At 36.2% G+C, this 18,670-nt stretch overlaps 1 protein-coding gene across 1 annotated transcript in view; it reads right to left on the bottom strand.

Moving 5' to 3' along the window:
* Positions 1 to 12,667, bottom strand: part of LOC138704810 (uncharacterized) — a 63,022-nt gene extending 50,355 nt beyond the window's left edge. Inside the window, exon 1 of the mRNA XM_069833088.1 lies at positions 12,443 to 12,667. The gene's annotated coding sequence lies outside the window, so the exon portion shown is untranslated. The remainder of the gene's footprint in view (positions 1 to 12,442) is intronic.
* Between the last annotated feature and the right edge of the window lie 6,003 nt (positions 12,668 to 18,670).

Raw genomic sequence — 18,670 nt, 5'->3', positions numbered from 1 at the left:
ATACGGGCTGCTTCCACCTTGCAAACAAACCACGTGCAAAAACAACCTGCACTGCTTTATGAGGTCCAATTATTTGTTCTTCCCTACTGTCAAAAGAAACCTCCTCATTTAAATACATTTCATCAAATGCTAATACTGTTACACGATCTAACTCCGACATATTTGTAGCTCTCGTCTTCATTAATTTTAAGACATCATGAAGTACCCCTTCCTCAAGCGATAATTGTTTTACTGCCCATTTTCTCAGAGTTGACAAATCAGGTAACGGGTAATTTAATTTTGTTCTTAAGTATCGGTATGTTTTTAGACTTAGGTTTCGAAGTGTTATTGCAGTACCGTAATCTTCTACAGACCATTTCACCCTATGCTTTTTATTCAAAAGAGCATCAATTTGCCCAATAGTGAAAAATGGTTTCAAAATTTCAGCCACTTTAGATTTAACTTCTGTTTGTCTAATGTTTTTCAATGAAATTAAATCCTCATGTAATTTTCCTTTGTCTTCTTCATGTTTCCTGTTAGCAGCTGTCAATTCCTTAATCCTCGTTTCTAGAGAGTAATTCTTCTCTTCTAATTCTTGAATTCTTTGTATTAGTATTTGGCATTCCTCTGTGACAGTAGACTCGGTGGCTCCGCGATTTTCCATTGTTACATTAATGCTGGATGCTCCTATTGCGCTGAAGTGAAAGAAAGTTAATAGGTACAGTAGCCTACATGCAATCAGGGGCGTATATAGGCCTCGGCAGACTAAGCAGCTGTCTAGGACGGCAGATTTGAGGGAGCGACTTTTAAGCTATTACTGTTAATTTTTTATATGTTTTTTAAATTTTATTCATAACTCTTTAAAGAGTACATGAACTTAAACGCACAATGAAAAGGATATGAATAACATTGGCAACAATCAGTTCAAATTATGTATTGTAATTAATGTCTAGTTAGGCTTATTAAAGAAAATGTACTCAACGCAATGAGCTGCGATCGCTGTCTGCAGTAAAGATGACGTCACATGCCTCGGCCGCTATCGCAACAGCATGCGCAGTCCCACACCTTTACTATGTTTCCACCATGCTTCGTGTGGGTGTCGAAGTTGCGTATAAAATCAGCGCGCAGCGTGCCTTTCTCAGAATTATCTCGACACCAAGAGTAGCTACAGACCTGTGCGACACTCGTTTGTAATCGCGAGTTCTGCAATATTAAAGTGATAATAGACACATAATAGTAATATACGTTACAAGAGCGGTATGTTGACGTTTTCATGGTCGAGGAAAAGATTGAAAAAGCGAAACGTAGTTGAGCTTTTTTAATTTCCGAGAATTGAAAGAAAACACACCGCTCGTGTATCGTACATTATTTTGTGCGAAGATCGTTTATTACATACCTGAAAAAGGAATTTCTAATTAGTTGCAATGAAATCTCCATCTTGGTTTCTATTCAATGACGGCAAATTTGCAAAACAAAAATATCTATCTTCAACATTGTTGCTTTAAAATGTTTTCTGTGTTTACTATACTCCAGCAGGCCGTGATATACGTACGTCTGTCTTTTTTTTTCCCCAGTCTGTGATGAGTCTGGAATCTTGTTGATTTTTTCACGGCTTCCTTAATGTTACTTGTATCAGGAATGCAATAAGTTTCGTGGAGTAGTAGACTTTACTTAATATTTAAAAGCAATAATTAACATTGCAATTTAGGTAAAATTGCAGTGGTAAGTTTCCAATTTATAATTATTACTATGTTAAACTTCTCTAAAAATAATATGTTAAAAGCCTAAAGCAGTAAAATGAATGTCGCGCTTAAGCAGTAAGAAGAGGGAAATTGTTATGTGTGTTACGTTGGGAATACTGAATGTGGTATTTCACACTTACCGCGTATTGGTTCTGTGCGGAAAACAAGCAAATACGCACGATCTCGCACAAATACATTTTGAGTGTACCATAGTGAAAAATTTGTTGTGAATTGGGACTGATTTCGGAATGTCGCTTCATAAGAAGTGAAAGTATAAGCCTAATACATGCCCTATAAATTACTTCTCTTGTAATAGACCCAGACTCCCATTTGTAAATCGAAACAAAAATAAACTAGTCAAATCAACATAACTATAAGTTAGTTTCATTCCCGCCGATGTGTCCCTTATACAGAGCAGAACTTTCTGGTTAAGAAACGTACGGTACACAAATTAAGGGTTTAGGTATAGCTTACAGCAGTAAATTTTTTGGAAATATTCAACATTTTTTTCCTCCATTACTATATCTTGTACAGTAGTTGCGAAAAAAAACCGGACCGACCCTTGTAGCTGATTTCAGAGCCTTGTTGCCTCCAGAGCACGATAGACTGGTAACTAAGACTTTTGTGGTTCCAATCCTGCCTGGGACGGAAACGTTTTTTGTTCCTTATTCAAATTTATTCCCAATACTTTTCGATTGCAGCGATATTTTACTACTTAATTAACTTATTATTCCCAGAACATGAATTTTACTAGCTTATTTTCTAATGGCTTTCTAAATGGGCTACGTCAGCAGTTGAAACTACAACAATTTCAAAAGATTACTCGCTATCTTGTGAATGCGGGCGTGGCATGCGCAGTGGCTTATTTCGGGGACTTTGATTATTCCGTCGGTCCGGTTTTTTTTGGCCACTGCTGTACAATAATGAAAATTGGTATGTGTAAAACACTGTCCTTCTACTATATGAAAAAATATTTTTACGATTTAAAAATATTATATATATATATATTTTTTTTTTTTCAAAATTCAAAATGATGGTAGTTTATTGTGCAATGATGAAGCGTTTCTCTCATAACTCATAAACTTGTTAAATGTTTCATATTCTCTCTCTTTTATTGAATTGCTGAAACTCAGATTTACAACTTTCAACTACATTCCTTAATAAATAATATTTTTTTTTTATTTTGTGGTAGAAGAAAGTACTGATATTTGACCCATTTTTTAAATGAATTTATTTTTTATCAGACAATCTATCAAGGGTAGTGAAGTAATCTTGCATCATATTGTAGATATGACATGCATAAATAAACACAAAAACTTTCATACAGAATGTTGGATAGTTTTGGAGTTATGTGGGAAACGCTTCATCACTGCACAGTGAACTGAATTTTGGAAGAAAAAAAATTTTAATCGTAAAAATATATATATATATATATATATATTCATATAGCAGTAGGACAGTGTTTTACACATGCTAATTTTCATTATTATACAAGATACAGTAATGGAGAAAAAAAATGTTGTTGAATATTTCCAAAATTTTACTCCTGTAAGCTGTACTTAACCCCTTATATAAATTGCTTCAACAACTACTTTATTGATAACTATATGAAACAAGTAAGGATTAAAAGCAATTATAAAAAAAATCAGAGGCATTCAGGCTTGAACAGGGAACCTCTCGGTATGCAGTCGAATGCTCTACTACTGAGCTTGCTTTAAAGTGATACAAATGTTTCACTATTACAATGAGAAGTAATACAACAGTGAAGATGTCGGGGCCAGCATTGTCTCTATACTAGCATGGGCAAACGGCTGCCTAAAAAATTGTGTACTACACACACGTTAAAAATGATGTAATTTTGTTAATATGTTTGCTACACTCGAAATTCCATTTATAACATTTGTATCGTAAATAACTATTATTTTAAGTTAACCATCGTCATGGTCGTAGGTCTACCTGGTTTTAGTTTCAGAATGAAAATAATATTCTCCACTTTTACTGCTACTTTTTAATATTTTCCGTAGAAAATTGTGTAAATCGTATCATTAGGAACATCGTAAAATGGTGATTAAAATATACATTAAAGTCGTAAATAAAACTAGTACAATTCGTGAAAAAAAAATCGTTATTTAAATATATAAGTCATGGAAAAAGTCACTATTTAAACATGTAAATCATAAAGGAAAGTTTGAATTGAAATATGTAAATCACTCTATCGACCATCGCATTCAGTAGAACTTCCGTAATTTGGTCGTCATTAGAACAGCACGGCACGACTCCATTAGAAATTTAACCCAGAGAGAATTTCCGCTGGCAGAAAAATCGCCGACCTTGACGACCAAACCGGTATTAATAAAATCAGTTACACCCGATGGAGAAAATTGTTACGTGAACATAAAAAAACATTAGACCTAGGCCGGTGTTCATTTGCACACTACGACAGGCCGCTCGGCTGCGGAATTATCAAAACACGTTATTCCTTAGTTTTAGTTGCGTACATGTTGAAAATGTGGTAAATACCATTTCATAAGTCATGGCAACTATATTATATCCGCCAAAAAACTGCAGGAAGAGAAATTCACTATATGCGATTGAAGGTCACTGGAATTTGCTTCGCAATGTTAATACCAAATTGAGCCTGCGTACAGGAGGCAATGGGTAAGGGAAATTGAAAGATGTGTAAATAGTGATCATTGTTTCATTATGCACAAAAGGAAATAAAGCATATTATTCACAGCTAAAACTCTTCAAAATAATCTCTCAAGGCTTCCACACATCTTTGTCAACGATGAAGTAGGTTTTGAATACCATCGGCTGTGTGTGATTCGCCACTGTGTATCACCTCTAGTCGAAACGCTGTTAAGATATCCTCCCTGTTTGCAAACCGCTTTCCACGCAACGGCTTCTTCAGTTGCTTCTCGTAGTTCAGAATGACACTGACGAGCATTTCTGCCACGAAGAACTGCAATTTTCACGTATGATGCTGTTCAACTTTACTTACGTCCATCTTGGAGCACAGCCTCTAGCATACTAACTTTTGCGTGTGCTGTCAACTAGCCACCAATGCACACAGACGCAATCTGGCGGTGGATCCCGTACAATGTACAGATTTTCGGTTATTCGGAAGATATAACATAGTTGCCATGACTTATGAAATGACCCTCGTATATTTTACACATTTCTTCTTATTGTGTTAATTACGCTCATTTTCGGCTTTCCCCTTCAAAATTCTGGAAAGTTTCTTCAGTGGAACGGCGAAACTCAGAGTGAGACAAGTGACCAACAGGCTTGGAGCTCACATATTCAGTCTTTCTCAGCCCAAAACTCCCGTGCAAGGACGCGTTTTCACGTACCTTTTAAATGTTTCTCCTCCCATTAATTAATTAATTCAGTGTGTAAGGAGCCTAAGCATTACGCATGCGCAACACGCAGATTTTCATTTTTCACAGCTGAGCAGACATGCTTTCCACACAATAAAACATAAAGGACAAACCCATTAATTTCGTAGCCTACTTATTTTGAGTGTTTCACTGTCGAAACTAAAATAATAGGATTACGTGGCCGATGAATGTACAATTCAGCAGTATTCGTATAAAAAACGCAAATAATTTTCAAATTCGAAAAAGACAGAAAAACGTGCAAAATTCGCTACAAATCGCGAAGTAAAACGTTTCTAGAGAACGATTATTGTTCACACCTATCAAAATTTTAACTCTGTGACTCAATTAGCAGACTTTAGTGAAAAAAATCTTCCGCGAAAATAGAAAATTCCACTGGCTGACTGTTGTTAGATAAGTTGTCTCCATTATCTATCTGTGAAACAACAATGTGTTTCTAGCGGATTCTCTTTTTATTAACTCTGACTGAGATTCTGGCTGATATGTACAGATACGGAATTAAAATTTGGAGCGAGTCTTGTATGTAGGCAACAATTTCACACGACTGTCCACAAGGGGATCTTGTTTATTGCACATGCGCAGTGTGTTGTACGCGAAACTTATACAATAAGGAAGCTCCAAATTTTATTTCCGTATCTGTACATCTATTATTATCAGGCAGTAGGTTAACATCTCATTTGAAGATAGCCTATGTGTCACAGGAAGAACAAGTCTGATTAGTGAAATATGTTATTTTTATACTCGTCAGCGATGTATGCAATGGAGGGGAAAGTAACTGGTCACTCTACTCAATTAGTCAATTATCTCATGAGTAATGACTTATTGGTGTCACTTATAAGGTTCGGACTGTTGACTAAACAACAAGAAGTAGTATATTGCTAGTGAATGTAAATTTGTTGCCTAAAAAGTTTAATATAAGATTTTGTCATATCGGAAGTGTCCAAATCCTGATTTTTCATCCTGGCTCAAGAATTCAAGCAGGATTTCATGGAAGCTGATCGAACTGTTATACGATGAAATGTTTCTTCTGGTTCAGGCCGGGCACTAAAGATTTATCCTTAACTCCCCACTTCAACTTCCCCGGCTAAGACGAATAGACAGCAAGTTAAACACTGTTCAGTGACGGATTGTATAAGACAGTGATTATAGGTTTTACGAACTTTCGGCTCTCTCTGGTCGCCTGAAATCCATCACTGATGCACAGTGCCTACTTTGTGTTGTTTATAAGACAGTGTAAGCGAAAAGGAAATGGTTGGGGGTTTCTGAGTTCCGTTTCACTTTCCAGTTGTGCCCAGGGCTGCTGTACTGAATGATACTGAATACTGCATAGTCTGTATTATAGAGATGTACAGTACGTAGTTTCGAATGAGTTCATTTCAATTAGATAAAATTGCCGAAATAGTTTAATGAAACAGCATCCTTTTGTCCCCTTCCTGTCTTATTTTAGCACCTTTTCTCCTCTCTTTTTCCTATGAAAATTGCCCATAAAATTCGAATCCTGTTAAAATGTTGTATAACCTCTAAATGCGTGTTTATCAGGAATCCCTTCGCCGACAAACATGTCACCGCCTCTGACAGTGTATCACTCTAATCTTTGTTCGTTGCTCCCCTCTTCCTCACCCACACACTAGACAGAGAAGCAGAGACTGCGTCCTGATAATATAATATACCCTACAGAGTTATCACGGATTTCATTACTCAGACAACTAGCGAAGTAATAATAGATCAAAATGAGTTATTTATATTTTAAAACGTGTACAAGTCATTCGCGTTTCATTCCCTACAAAACAGCAAATCTCAGTGTACGCATCATTTGTATTGCAGACATCTAAACAAACACTCTCATGGGGGCAGATAAAAAAGTTAATTTCATTTCTTCCACCATGTTAGTAATGTTAGACACAAGTGCTTATACAAATTTTGGCCACTCGAACGCAATTATGAAGGCCGTTCAGAAAGTAAGTTTCCCTGGGGCCGTTTACAAAATGAAAACACAATTTCATGGAACGATTTATTGGAACAGATACAGCAACTGTTGGGTTATTTTTCAACATATTCCCCACCGGAATTGAGACATTTGTCATACGTTACTGTGGGAGCAACAGAGAGATGCAGGCGGTTGTCACACATTGATTCTGATTCCAGGCGACAGACTTCTGCGACATAGGAATACAAAAGTTGATCCCATGTAAGCGACAGTAGATTTCCTTTCAAGCATGCCGTCGAATTGTGCCAGGTGTTATGACGATTCTGTCTTTCAAACGATGTAGTCCGAATAAAGAATGCTTTTACGTAACCCCACACGAAGAAGTTCATAGATGCATCTACACGGTTCAACTTTAAGCATTCAAGTAATGCATGCAAGATTGATATTTAATATTAATTAATATCTATATTACGTAGTGAAGATGACGTTCAAAACGGCGGACCATGTAGACACAAAATCTTCATGCATCTTAATTTAACGCGCGTTTTAAACTTGATTTATTCAATATTCTTCCCAGATTGCATGCGTATGCGCATGGAAAATTGAACCATGTAAATGCAGCTTAAGGGCTAACACAGTCATTCACGCTGAACATACCCATAGTTTCGTAGGTAAAAATTAAATGTTTTGCGTTTTCTTCATTGTCAGTTTTATTTAACACGTGATTCGAAAATTCGACACTTTCGGGATGCTCTAAACTTATATTTAATATTTTAATTGAATCTTGTTCATGTGCGAATCTACAATTTTTCTGACCCCTAAAAGGCCCTGATATCGCACACACGAGGTGCATCTATACGGTTCAACTTTTCTTTCAACTTTAAGCATTCAAGTAATGCATGTACGACTGATATTTAATATTAATTAATAGGCATATATATGCCTATTAATTTATATATATATATATATATATATATATATATATATATATATATATATATATATATATATATAGTGAAGATGACGTTCAAAACGGTGCACCATGTAGACACAAAATCTTCATGGATCTTAATTGAACGCGCGTTTCAAACTTGATTCTTTCAATATTCTTCCCAGATTGCATGCGTACGCGCATGAAAAATTGAACCGTGAAGATGCAGCTTAAAACGCATTTGTAAGTAATTATGATGAATTTGTGAAAGGATCTACTCTATTTCGTAATTCTGTCCTTCCTCTTGCAAAAGTGTTCCCATTTCGCATTCAGCATTTTATCAGTTGAGAAACAAAAATATATTTTGTCAGAGTCTTTGGTCCTTTACAATAATATAAATAAGTATTAATTATTTTATTTCGTCCTTACACAGCGCAATAATTACCCATGATGATGAAGATGCCGTTGCATAACAACGAAACATCCAGATGTGAACGCCCAATATAATATTACAGTCGTGTGACATCCATTATTATAGCGTATACAAAACACTATTGAATGATTAAATATGGAATGTCAACGAAATGCTGATAGCGAGAAAGAATATCATAGCTCCAACCATAACTTGTTACTGTTTTAGACTAGCTTAGGATTAGGTAACGACTGAAAGTGCTGCATTATTTTGCTTATCCAAAATGACAATAATAAATAGTTCATTAAAATAGTGTGACTTCTGTAACAATGTCGACAATCATAATGTGCTGTATTATTGCGTACCACACTGCTGTGCCTTCTTAAATTACTTTATGAACATTAATATTTCAGAAAATCACGAATTGCATTGATGAGCGGCAATTAAGCAGGCAGTCAGTGTACGCATTTAATAACGATAAGTCGGCCGTGCGATAACAAGCCGAAACCCGGTATTCCTCGTGCCCGAGAGTGGGAATCTCGAGAATACGATTCTCGGAACTGGTGTTATCGGCCAGTTAGTATTGCCTACGAGAACAAGCGGGAGTGTCTACAGATCCTTTGGCTTGTTCGTTACCTTATCGTTTTTATAGGGATTTTGAACCACACTATTATCTACTCAGCTCTAAAATTAGACCTCAGAATGATTTTATATCACTTCGCGCTCAAGGACATAATTGGATCTCCCTTAAAATCTTGTTCGATGTTGCCATGTTAGAGATGTAGCCTATTTGTGATCTATTTAAAATTTGATGAAAATTCGATATCTGCCTAAACTACACACGAGAGAGAAAACGTACTCTACTTAAATCATTGAAATCTTTTCATATTCCTCGACCTCATGTCACTTTAAATATCCTTTCAACTAACCCACATACCTCGGCCTCACGTCACTTAGCTATCCCCTTATTTAACCCATCTAACACATAACGAAACGCACGTCAGTCCCTTGTGTGGTGTGGGGAGATATCAAAGATTGCCCTAAAATTTATATTATCGATAACAATAAAGTGAATTTTATTGTTTTAGACATAACTTACTGTCTTGTAAATTACAGTTAGGCCTATAATTTTAGTAGGTTATTTTACGACGCTGTATCAACATCTTAGGTTATTTAGCGTCTAAATGAGATGAAGGTGATAATGCCGGTGAAATGAATCCGGGGTCCAGCACCGATAGTTACCCTGCATTTGCTCATATTGAGTTGAGGGAAAACCCCGTAGCTTGCCCCGACCGAACCGGGGTCACCTGGTTTCGCGGCCAGACGAGGTCTATAGCTAGGGTTACCATATTTTGAAATGTGAAAATGTTGGCACATTCTTCTCACTAACGAGCTTTTTGTACCAACTTCGTCATTTATATCGCATCCGCGGTTTCTGCATATTTATCACTAGACCTAATTTTCTTTAACAATTCCTTGTTATTATACAAGTGGTCAACTACACGTTTACATGTAGGCCTAAAATTTTTTAAATTACATTTCACTAAAACAAGTCCTTTCACGGAATCTATGGTAAGTCGCATCCATGAAATTTAATAACTTACTTGATAAGTCCACTGCTATTTACAGTTGACAAAATGACAGATGTATCTGGATGAAGAGCATTTTACACGTTTAACAATCACACACATGGCAGTATGTTTCTCACAGCTCACAGCAACATGAGACCATGCGAAACAAGAAATAAATAGGCCTAATATTTCAATATGAGAAAATGCGGACAAATTAGAGGATTTCCAAAAATTATGCGGACGGCTGTTTTTATTATCAAAAAGTGAACTTGTATGCATAAATGCTGACGTATGGGAACCATACCTATTATTAACCACAACTACAGTACAAATAAGCATAGCCCACACAAGGACCAGTTACGAGAGAATGATTTAGGCCTAGTACTATGCACTTCTATTGATTCATTACAGAGTGGTCTCTTGATTATGGTACCTAGCGGTACGGCAGATGTCAATCATGAAAATCTGTGCCACTTTCATTTTCCTTATTTTAAACATCAATAGATATTAAGTTTGGGTTAGGCAGTTAGGTCTACAAGCAACGGGGTTCTCTAGGCATGTGATTGGCCTGTACCGGTATGGCGAAAGGTTACTGCTTAAGAAAGCACATAGGCCTATTACAATAAACCTTCGTCAAAGAGGTAAATAATTATAGCAGGTTTGGCGTTGTATTTTTGGTCAAGTGAAAAAACTCTTTTGCGAAAATACTCGCAGCGGCCATAATTAAGGCCTATTTACCGCTTTGGTGAAATTTGCTTCACTTTTTTACCAGGGCTCGAACCTGCTTCCACTACCAATAATTCTAGCATATAATAAAATACATACCGGTACTGTCACAAATAATACATGACGCAACAGCCCATAAAAAGCCAAGGCCTCACGTCCTCATGCCTTAGCAGAGGTGAACGATCATCCAATCAGGACGAGGTAATTGTGTGATTAGCACGTTCAGACCCACACTCCCCAGCCGTTATAATAGTTGGTTTTCGTAACCATTTTTTTTAAATTAATTATTTCACAACGCTCTATCAACTACTACTGTTACATAGCGTCTGATTAGATGAAGTTGATAATGCTAAAAAAACCTCAACCAAATAACTTGTCCCAACCAGAATTTGAACCCGGGACCGCACGTTTTACTGTCAGGCATGCTAACCGTTACTCCACAGCGGTGGACGTAACCAGATTTCGCTACCTATCGTAGCTCCCCAAGTTCATCACGATACTGGATGAGCACTGGTCCCATACAAAGGCTAAAATTTCATGAGAAAAATCAATCCCCATGAAGACTACTTATCACACATGCATTTTTAATTAATTTGTGCTGTAAGTTATATTACAATATGGTTATTAATACTTATTAACAAAATTGAAACACCTAATATGAAGTTGTTATGGATACTGCTGGGTATACATACGTACTTTGTGGAACGAAATTTACACCATCACCTTGAAAGAAGTTGGAATCTACAAAACTGAAGATTGGTGAGCAAAAGAGCCAGTGACATGAACATCTATTACGAATAAATTGTCTTCAGGGAACGTCAACAGACTATACCGGTAACATTTTTGATCAGTCGAACAGAGGCATGCGACGTCCAAGAAGATGGGCTGATAACTTTTAACAACAATAATGAACAAACTCGTTCAATTACGCGTTTGGAACGAGCCTTAGGTCCACTTTGAAGGTTATTATTATTATTATTATTATTATTATTATTATTATTATTATTATTACTGTTTTGTTGTTGTTCCATTTGGATTAAAATTTGACCTTCAACAAGCTGCTGACGAAAGTAAGGGAAGTTACGAGGGTCGAAGTATCAGGTTCCAACACGTTTGCTTTATGGCACATATTCACCTACGTTGGCCTTGGTTAAAATGTTCTTATAAAGTTATAATACAAGAGTTCTGTCAGTCATTTCAACAAATGAATACAGAAGTAATGTTTTTGCATATGAAATTATTTTTTTCTGATGCAATAGACCTACTGTATTTGTGTGTCAAAATTGTGTCTTAACAAAATGTGGCATACCGATACCGGTATAACAAAAAAAAAAAAAAAAAATACGGAATGTAGTTTCACGGGTATATTAACAAATATAGACTATAAATAATTACAAACTGCGAAACTGTGTTGTTTTTACTTACCTACATAACCAAACTAAGAATAAGAATATGTTCTTCAGTATTCGCAATTATCTATCACATCGATCTTGATACTTCCAATACAAGTATTAGGGTAATGTCATACTTCACCGTCACTTTTTATGAGTTTTCAGTAACATGATATTTTCGATATACCGTGATAGGTGCAAAAATAATATTCTTGGATTATGCAATGAAGAGAGCCAAGATAAAAAAAATCATTCGTAACACTGAACAAGCTTACCACGCAATGAACTGCCATACTTCCACCATCAGTGAGCATTATTTATTAAAATTTAATCTGGATATTTCCAATTTCTTTTACTACACTCACCTTTACTTGTGTCCTGTGATTTGTAAGGTATTTACAGTAGTTACCACCTCGAATTGGTCCACGTAATGAAACGTAAAAATGGGATTCCCCGCCAAAAAAAACTATCACACAACTCCGACACTTCTATACAACCGGAGTAGTCCGGGCCGCCTGGGCGCGCTGCAATCGCAACTCGCAGCATTGAAACGAATTTTCTTCTGCAGAGTGCGCACCATTCCGCTATATGCATTCAGACTGTATTGTCATTGGATATCAGACTTTCAAATGTTGCAAGCGTTGCTTTGTAATTATTGTATGCAGTGTTGGCAATTCAGCGGTTTTCCCGCTAAATCTAGCTTTTTTGGATAGCCGTCTCGCGGGTAAAATTATATTATCCCGCATAGCGAGAATACTAGCGGTTTTTAATCTTTGAAGTTTCTGAAAAGAAAATATTCATATTAGCGTTATTGTTGTTTTTTACAAGTTTAATACCGGTCGATTCTAAAGCTACGGTTTGGCTGGCGATCTTCGCTGGGATTCTGTCCCGTTAATTTGAATGTGCATGGTTTCTTATATAACGTCTTTGGGTTTCTTTACGGCGATGAACGTCAACGAACGTCGCTGGGCTCGACGAACATCGTCGGCGTTTGCCTTGGAGGCAAAAACCTGGCGATCATCGCCGAGAAATCAATTGTAAAATTACAGTAGGTAATGAATTAAATCATTTAATAACATGTGATTTATACATCATACATACCATAATGGCGGTTAAACATATCTTTCTGGAATTTCTTCATTAATGATGACGATATATTAATTGATTAAACACAAATCCCTGTTCGACATGAGCCAAAAACAAGAACCAATGTAAACAATAACAAATCTATATTTTGCAACAACCAGAACTGTTAATACAATTTGAGTAAAATGATTCATAATTGAAGAACACACACGATGCGGCAGATTTAGCTACTGAAGCAAAAGTTTGAGTGTGAAATAGTAAGTGAAGTGGAATTCCGAGCAAAGGAGGGAAGTCCAACAACCTCCTTCTCACATTATTTTTTTTATTTGTAACATTATTTCCTAAATAAATGCTCCTAAATGAAAAAAATAACATTGTAAAAATTAAAAATAAAGTTTTTATATAATTTGTTTTTACCTTAAAGTTATGCTTATCTTTCAGCTGGGCTTATGGTTTGTGGATAAATTTTGTGGGTAATTTTACAATATCATTTTCAATTGAACTTAAAACACAATGAAATTGTTCGGGAGAAAGTCTGAAATATTCTTTAAAATTGGTGGGTTCATTTTCAAGATGTCTTAATATCAATTAATTAAAAGACCCCTCTGTATATCTATTTCTAAACATGACATTAACTACTTTAAAGATCCCTACTTGTTTTTCAAAGCAAAACATATTATAACGTTATCATATTGTCATCCACTTATCAGCTGATCAGACATGGTCAACTATATAAAACAATAAACTATCCACCTACGAAGTTCGCCGGAAAAGAAACCACTCTCTGACGATGACCGCTGGCGATTTCAATCGTCAGCGATGTTCGTTCGACGAAGATCGTCGTAGCGAAACCGTAGCTTAACAATCGAACAGTAAAAAAAATAAGTGTGGTGGCATTCTAATTAAACGTCAAACATCGAACATCTGCTGTCACCGTGCACTAGTACTTCACATGATCAACAAGTCTTTAATAATATAATATATTACAAATTACATACAGACTAAATTCAATTGTGTAAGACGTGTACCATGACAGTGTTAACTATTACTCGTTTTATAAATACACCGGTACAATATCGTTAAACCTTTCTCTGTGCTATTTATCCGTAAATAATTGAGATGTGGGGCCTCAAGATAAGCAACGATTTCGTAAAGAGTGGCTACGTGAAGTCCTAGATCTTATATGTAACAGATAACTCCTCGCTGCGTTAAAATCGGCACCACTTTGAAGAGTACAACCGCCAGGATCGCCACCCGTCCGCCGTAAACGAACACGAGATGGCAGCACAGTCGCTAATGCAATTCAAATGGGTATTATGACGTGACTCCTTATATAACAACTAGATGGCAGCGTAGACAAAAGTTGTTAACCTCAAAGCCTATAACCCCGACATATCTGTTACATAATTATATGATCTAGGGTGAAGTGTAACATAAAGACAAACAATTGAATTCTGGAGCGAAGTAGCCATTTACAGGGACGCATCTAATATAAATCCTTTTCAAGAATTGCTTGATCTTATTGTTTTCTTGGTCTAATGCTCAAGTGAAGAGAATATTTTTTTAGTATGATGAATGTCGTGAAGTCTACGAAAACGAATGGGGACAGAATTAATTAATGCAATTCTGACAATACGGGCAGGTCTGGGTCGTGTGAACAAGGTTGCAAGAATTATCAGGTACCACCAGAGGTTTTGGAGAAAATAGGTAGGGCCTACCTGGGCCTACCTTGTCTACGTACAAAAATGAAAGTGGACAGGCTAGAAATAACTACTACCCCGGGGACCTCACAGTCACAGTATTATATTCCTGCGTTAGAAGGTTCAGATGGAGATGACCCAGAGGAGCTGCTAATTTGAGTGAGTGCTTTTTAAATTACATGTTTCTTATCAATGCTAATTGCATGCGTATAAAATTGTATGTCTTATATTGTGCCGAAACGAAAGCTTCACTGACCAGGATCTGCGAAAGTTAAACTTGTGCGCTATACCACTTATTTTATTATTGTTATAAAATTGAATAATAAATAGTATTAAATCTAGAGATTTTTGTTAGAAATCGCCGGTTTTCGAAAGCCATCTAGCGGGATTATATGAACAACTATTGGCAACACTGATCATATGTAATCTCCAAATGGTCGCTAACTTCTTCCAGCGAAACTCTCTCGCTCTCTCTCTCTCTCTCTCTCTCACTTTATTTCTGGACAATTTCGGAAATCCCTCGAGTCATTCAAATATATCTACCTATTGACTATTCTATCAGCCAATGGAGTACGGTATGCAGAATTTTGTCAAGGGGAGGTCATTATTAAAATGGTTTACAATTTACATTATCGGTATTTAAAATTTGGTGTATTATCACAGTCTAATATATACAGTCACGAAGCTTGAGTTGTGAGGGTGCTAGAAACAATAGACTGTGCCGATACTATTTCGCATTGTCTGTAATGAGGCGATATTAGCGATCCTAGTGGTTAGCAACTGTCTATGGATGCATATTTACTACGTATTGAGGGTATTATTATTATTATTATTATTATTAGCTGAGTTTTCACGGGGTTGTGAAACTCTTTCCGGAAAGAATGTTCGCGACTACATCGTCACGATGCGGCTGCGAAGAAACATTTGCCAATGTGAAATTTTCACTAACTTCGCGAGAATCACTACGCCACTTTTTGCTAAAAAAAATTGTAAAATTGAGCTTACAGTTGCTTAGACATATTCGTATCAAAGAACCCGGAACGGTAATGTGAAGTTTATATTAAAAATATGAACTGTCAATGCAGAAAACGTTAAACGAACGTTTCACAATAAAGTCAAAACTCAAACTAATGAACGGGTGAATACCACTCTTAAAATGAGTTTAAAATCGACAATGCACAATATTTAACATCTGCACTGCAGAACTGTCAAAACAACCTTTTCAATGTGTTTCACAAGTTAAATTTCATACTGTGTCAGCTTCATTTTATTACAATGTCGGTACTAAGCGGTAGGTCTCTCTATAATAAAGATCAGTGGGTGTAGTCGTAAATAAAATAGAACCAGGGCTCTTCGCGAAAAGTTTAACATTATGAATAATAATAATAATAATAATAATAATAATAATAATAATAATAATAATAATAATAATAATAATAATAATAATAATAATAATAAAAAACAAGACAGAACAAGAGCTTTCCGTTTTACGCGTATTGTAATGAGAATCACAGTCACAGAGACTTCAATGCACCAAAGAGAACAAACTTACCAGCAAAAATTTCCTTAATTGTGGCTGACTGAGTAAAGCTGTATGAGAAAGAGTAGGAAAAAGATTAGGGTATTATGCAGGCTTAAGCGTGCAGGTAGGCCTAAATACTGTATTATTATTATTATTATTATTATTATTATTATTATTATTATTATTATTATTATTAATGCTTATATGTAAAATACAAAGTTGAGTGACACGCAAGTAAGACAATATTATTATTATTTTAAAAAGTAAAAGTAAAGAAGCAGGGCGCTCGCTAGTTGCAAAAAAAAAAGTACCGGGACGGTGCCCTGGTGCACCCTGGCACCACTACACCGCTGATAAAGATAGCATTATTATAAGTCGAACGTGCCGCAGCACCAAGCACAGGGATTATATTGAAGGAGGGGTAGAAGGACTATGCCTTATGTCGATGTAGATTTTGTTACTCTTAAGCTGCATATGCAGGGTTCAATTCCCCATGCTCGTACGCATGCAATCTGGGAAAAATGTTGAAAGAATCAAGTTTAAAACGCGCGTTCAATTAAGATGCATGAAGATTGTGTGTCTGCATGGTGCGCCGTTTTGAACGTCATCTTCATTACGTATATAGCCTATATTCATTAATATTACAACAAATTCCACAATTTGGGAACGGTGCTTCCCTAAATTTAGTTAAATAATATTAATTGTTTTATTTTTTATTTTATTGGATTATTTTACGACGCTCTATCAACATCTCAGGTTATTTAGCGTCTGAATGAAATTAACAAGTTAAAAATTTTAGTTATCTCGGTTACCAAATTTCATATGAAGAAGAAAAAGATTTGAATGAGAAAATTATTAAATTCAACAGAGTAATGGGGATAATTAATCAGATATTCAAACCAACCTAAGTACAAAAACACACGCACACCAGAATTTATAAAACATTGGCCAGACCTATGAAGCTTGGACGATTCGTAATATTGATTCACAAAGATTAACGGCGGCAGAAATGAGAATGCGTCGCACAGCGGGATACACGAGAATGGATCATATTAGAAATTTTGACATTATGAAAGAACTGCAGATTGAACCGATTACGGAATACCTACAAAAATACAGACAAAACTGGAGATCACATGTCATCAGAATGCCTCGTTCTAGAATTCCACGCCAAATTTTAAATTACCATCCTGTGGGCAAGAGATCCTTGGGCAGACCGTTCAAGCGTTGGCAAGAGATCGTAACGGGCCACTAGGCCCAATACATGCAAGGATGATGATGAAGATGATGATGATGATGAAATGAAGGTGATAATGCCGGTGAAATGAGTCCGGGGTCCTGCATCAAAAGTTACCCAGCATTTGCTCGTATTGGGTTGAGGGAAAACCCCGGAGAAACCTCAATCAGGTAACTTGCCCCGACCGGGTTTCGAACCCGGACCACCTGGTTTCGCGGCCAGACGCGCTGACCGCTACTCCACATGTGTGGACATTAATTAATTGTTAAAACTCATTTTAATCGCTCGTCTCGACTTCTACACTTGGATACAACTCAACAGGAAATATCACAAATCGATAGATTATTTGGCGATGCTTTATCATTTGCTATTGTTATCTAACGTCTGAGTGAGACGAAGGTGATAATACTAGCGAAATGAGTTCAGTACCGAAAGTTACTCAACATTTGCTCTTAATGGGTTGAGGGAAAACCCTGGAAAAAACCTCAACCAGATAACTTGTCCCAACCAAGATTTGAACCTGGGTGTGCTTGTTTAAAGAGTTATCAACTTATTAAGGTATGGTAATTTGTACCTGTGTATTGCTGTTGTTTCAGTAGCATTAAAATAGAGCAAATTTAATATTTTTATTCTTATTTCTTCTATCACAACATAAATTTGCAGTTTTAATTGCCTGAATTACAGTTTGACTAAAATGTGTGTGTTAATATCTCGCATCGAGGAAGTGTCCCATTTTTTTCTTTCAAAATCTGATCACTTGCTCATGAATGTGCCGTGCTGCGCAGAGCCAACAGGAAACCAGTACAAAACGGTAGACATTGATGCAAAGCAATACGGCGCAAGGGGCAACAATTTAAAAAATTGAGCAAATAGATATAATAGCAAAATATTGACAAGAAATTAAGGAAATATTTACTGGAAGTGAAGGATCATAGACTGCAAACGATCTAGTAGCAACGCTATATTCTATTTTTGGTTCACGGAAAATGCTCTCCTTTTACGAAAACTTGAATATTTATAATAAGAAATGCGCACAAGTGTGCAAGAG

Source organism: Periplaneta americana, chromosome 8 (assembly GCF_040183065.1).
Source record: "Periplaneta americana isolate PAMFEO1 chromosome 8, P.americana_PAMFEO1_priV1, whole genome shotgun sequence".
Lineage (NCBI taxonomy): Eukaryota > Metazoa > Arthropoda > Insecta > Blattodea > Blattidae > Periplaneta > Periplaneta americana.
Note: the sequence above shows the minus strand (reverse complement) of the source record. Positions and strands in the feature narration are given on the sequence as shown.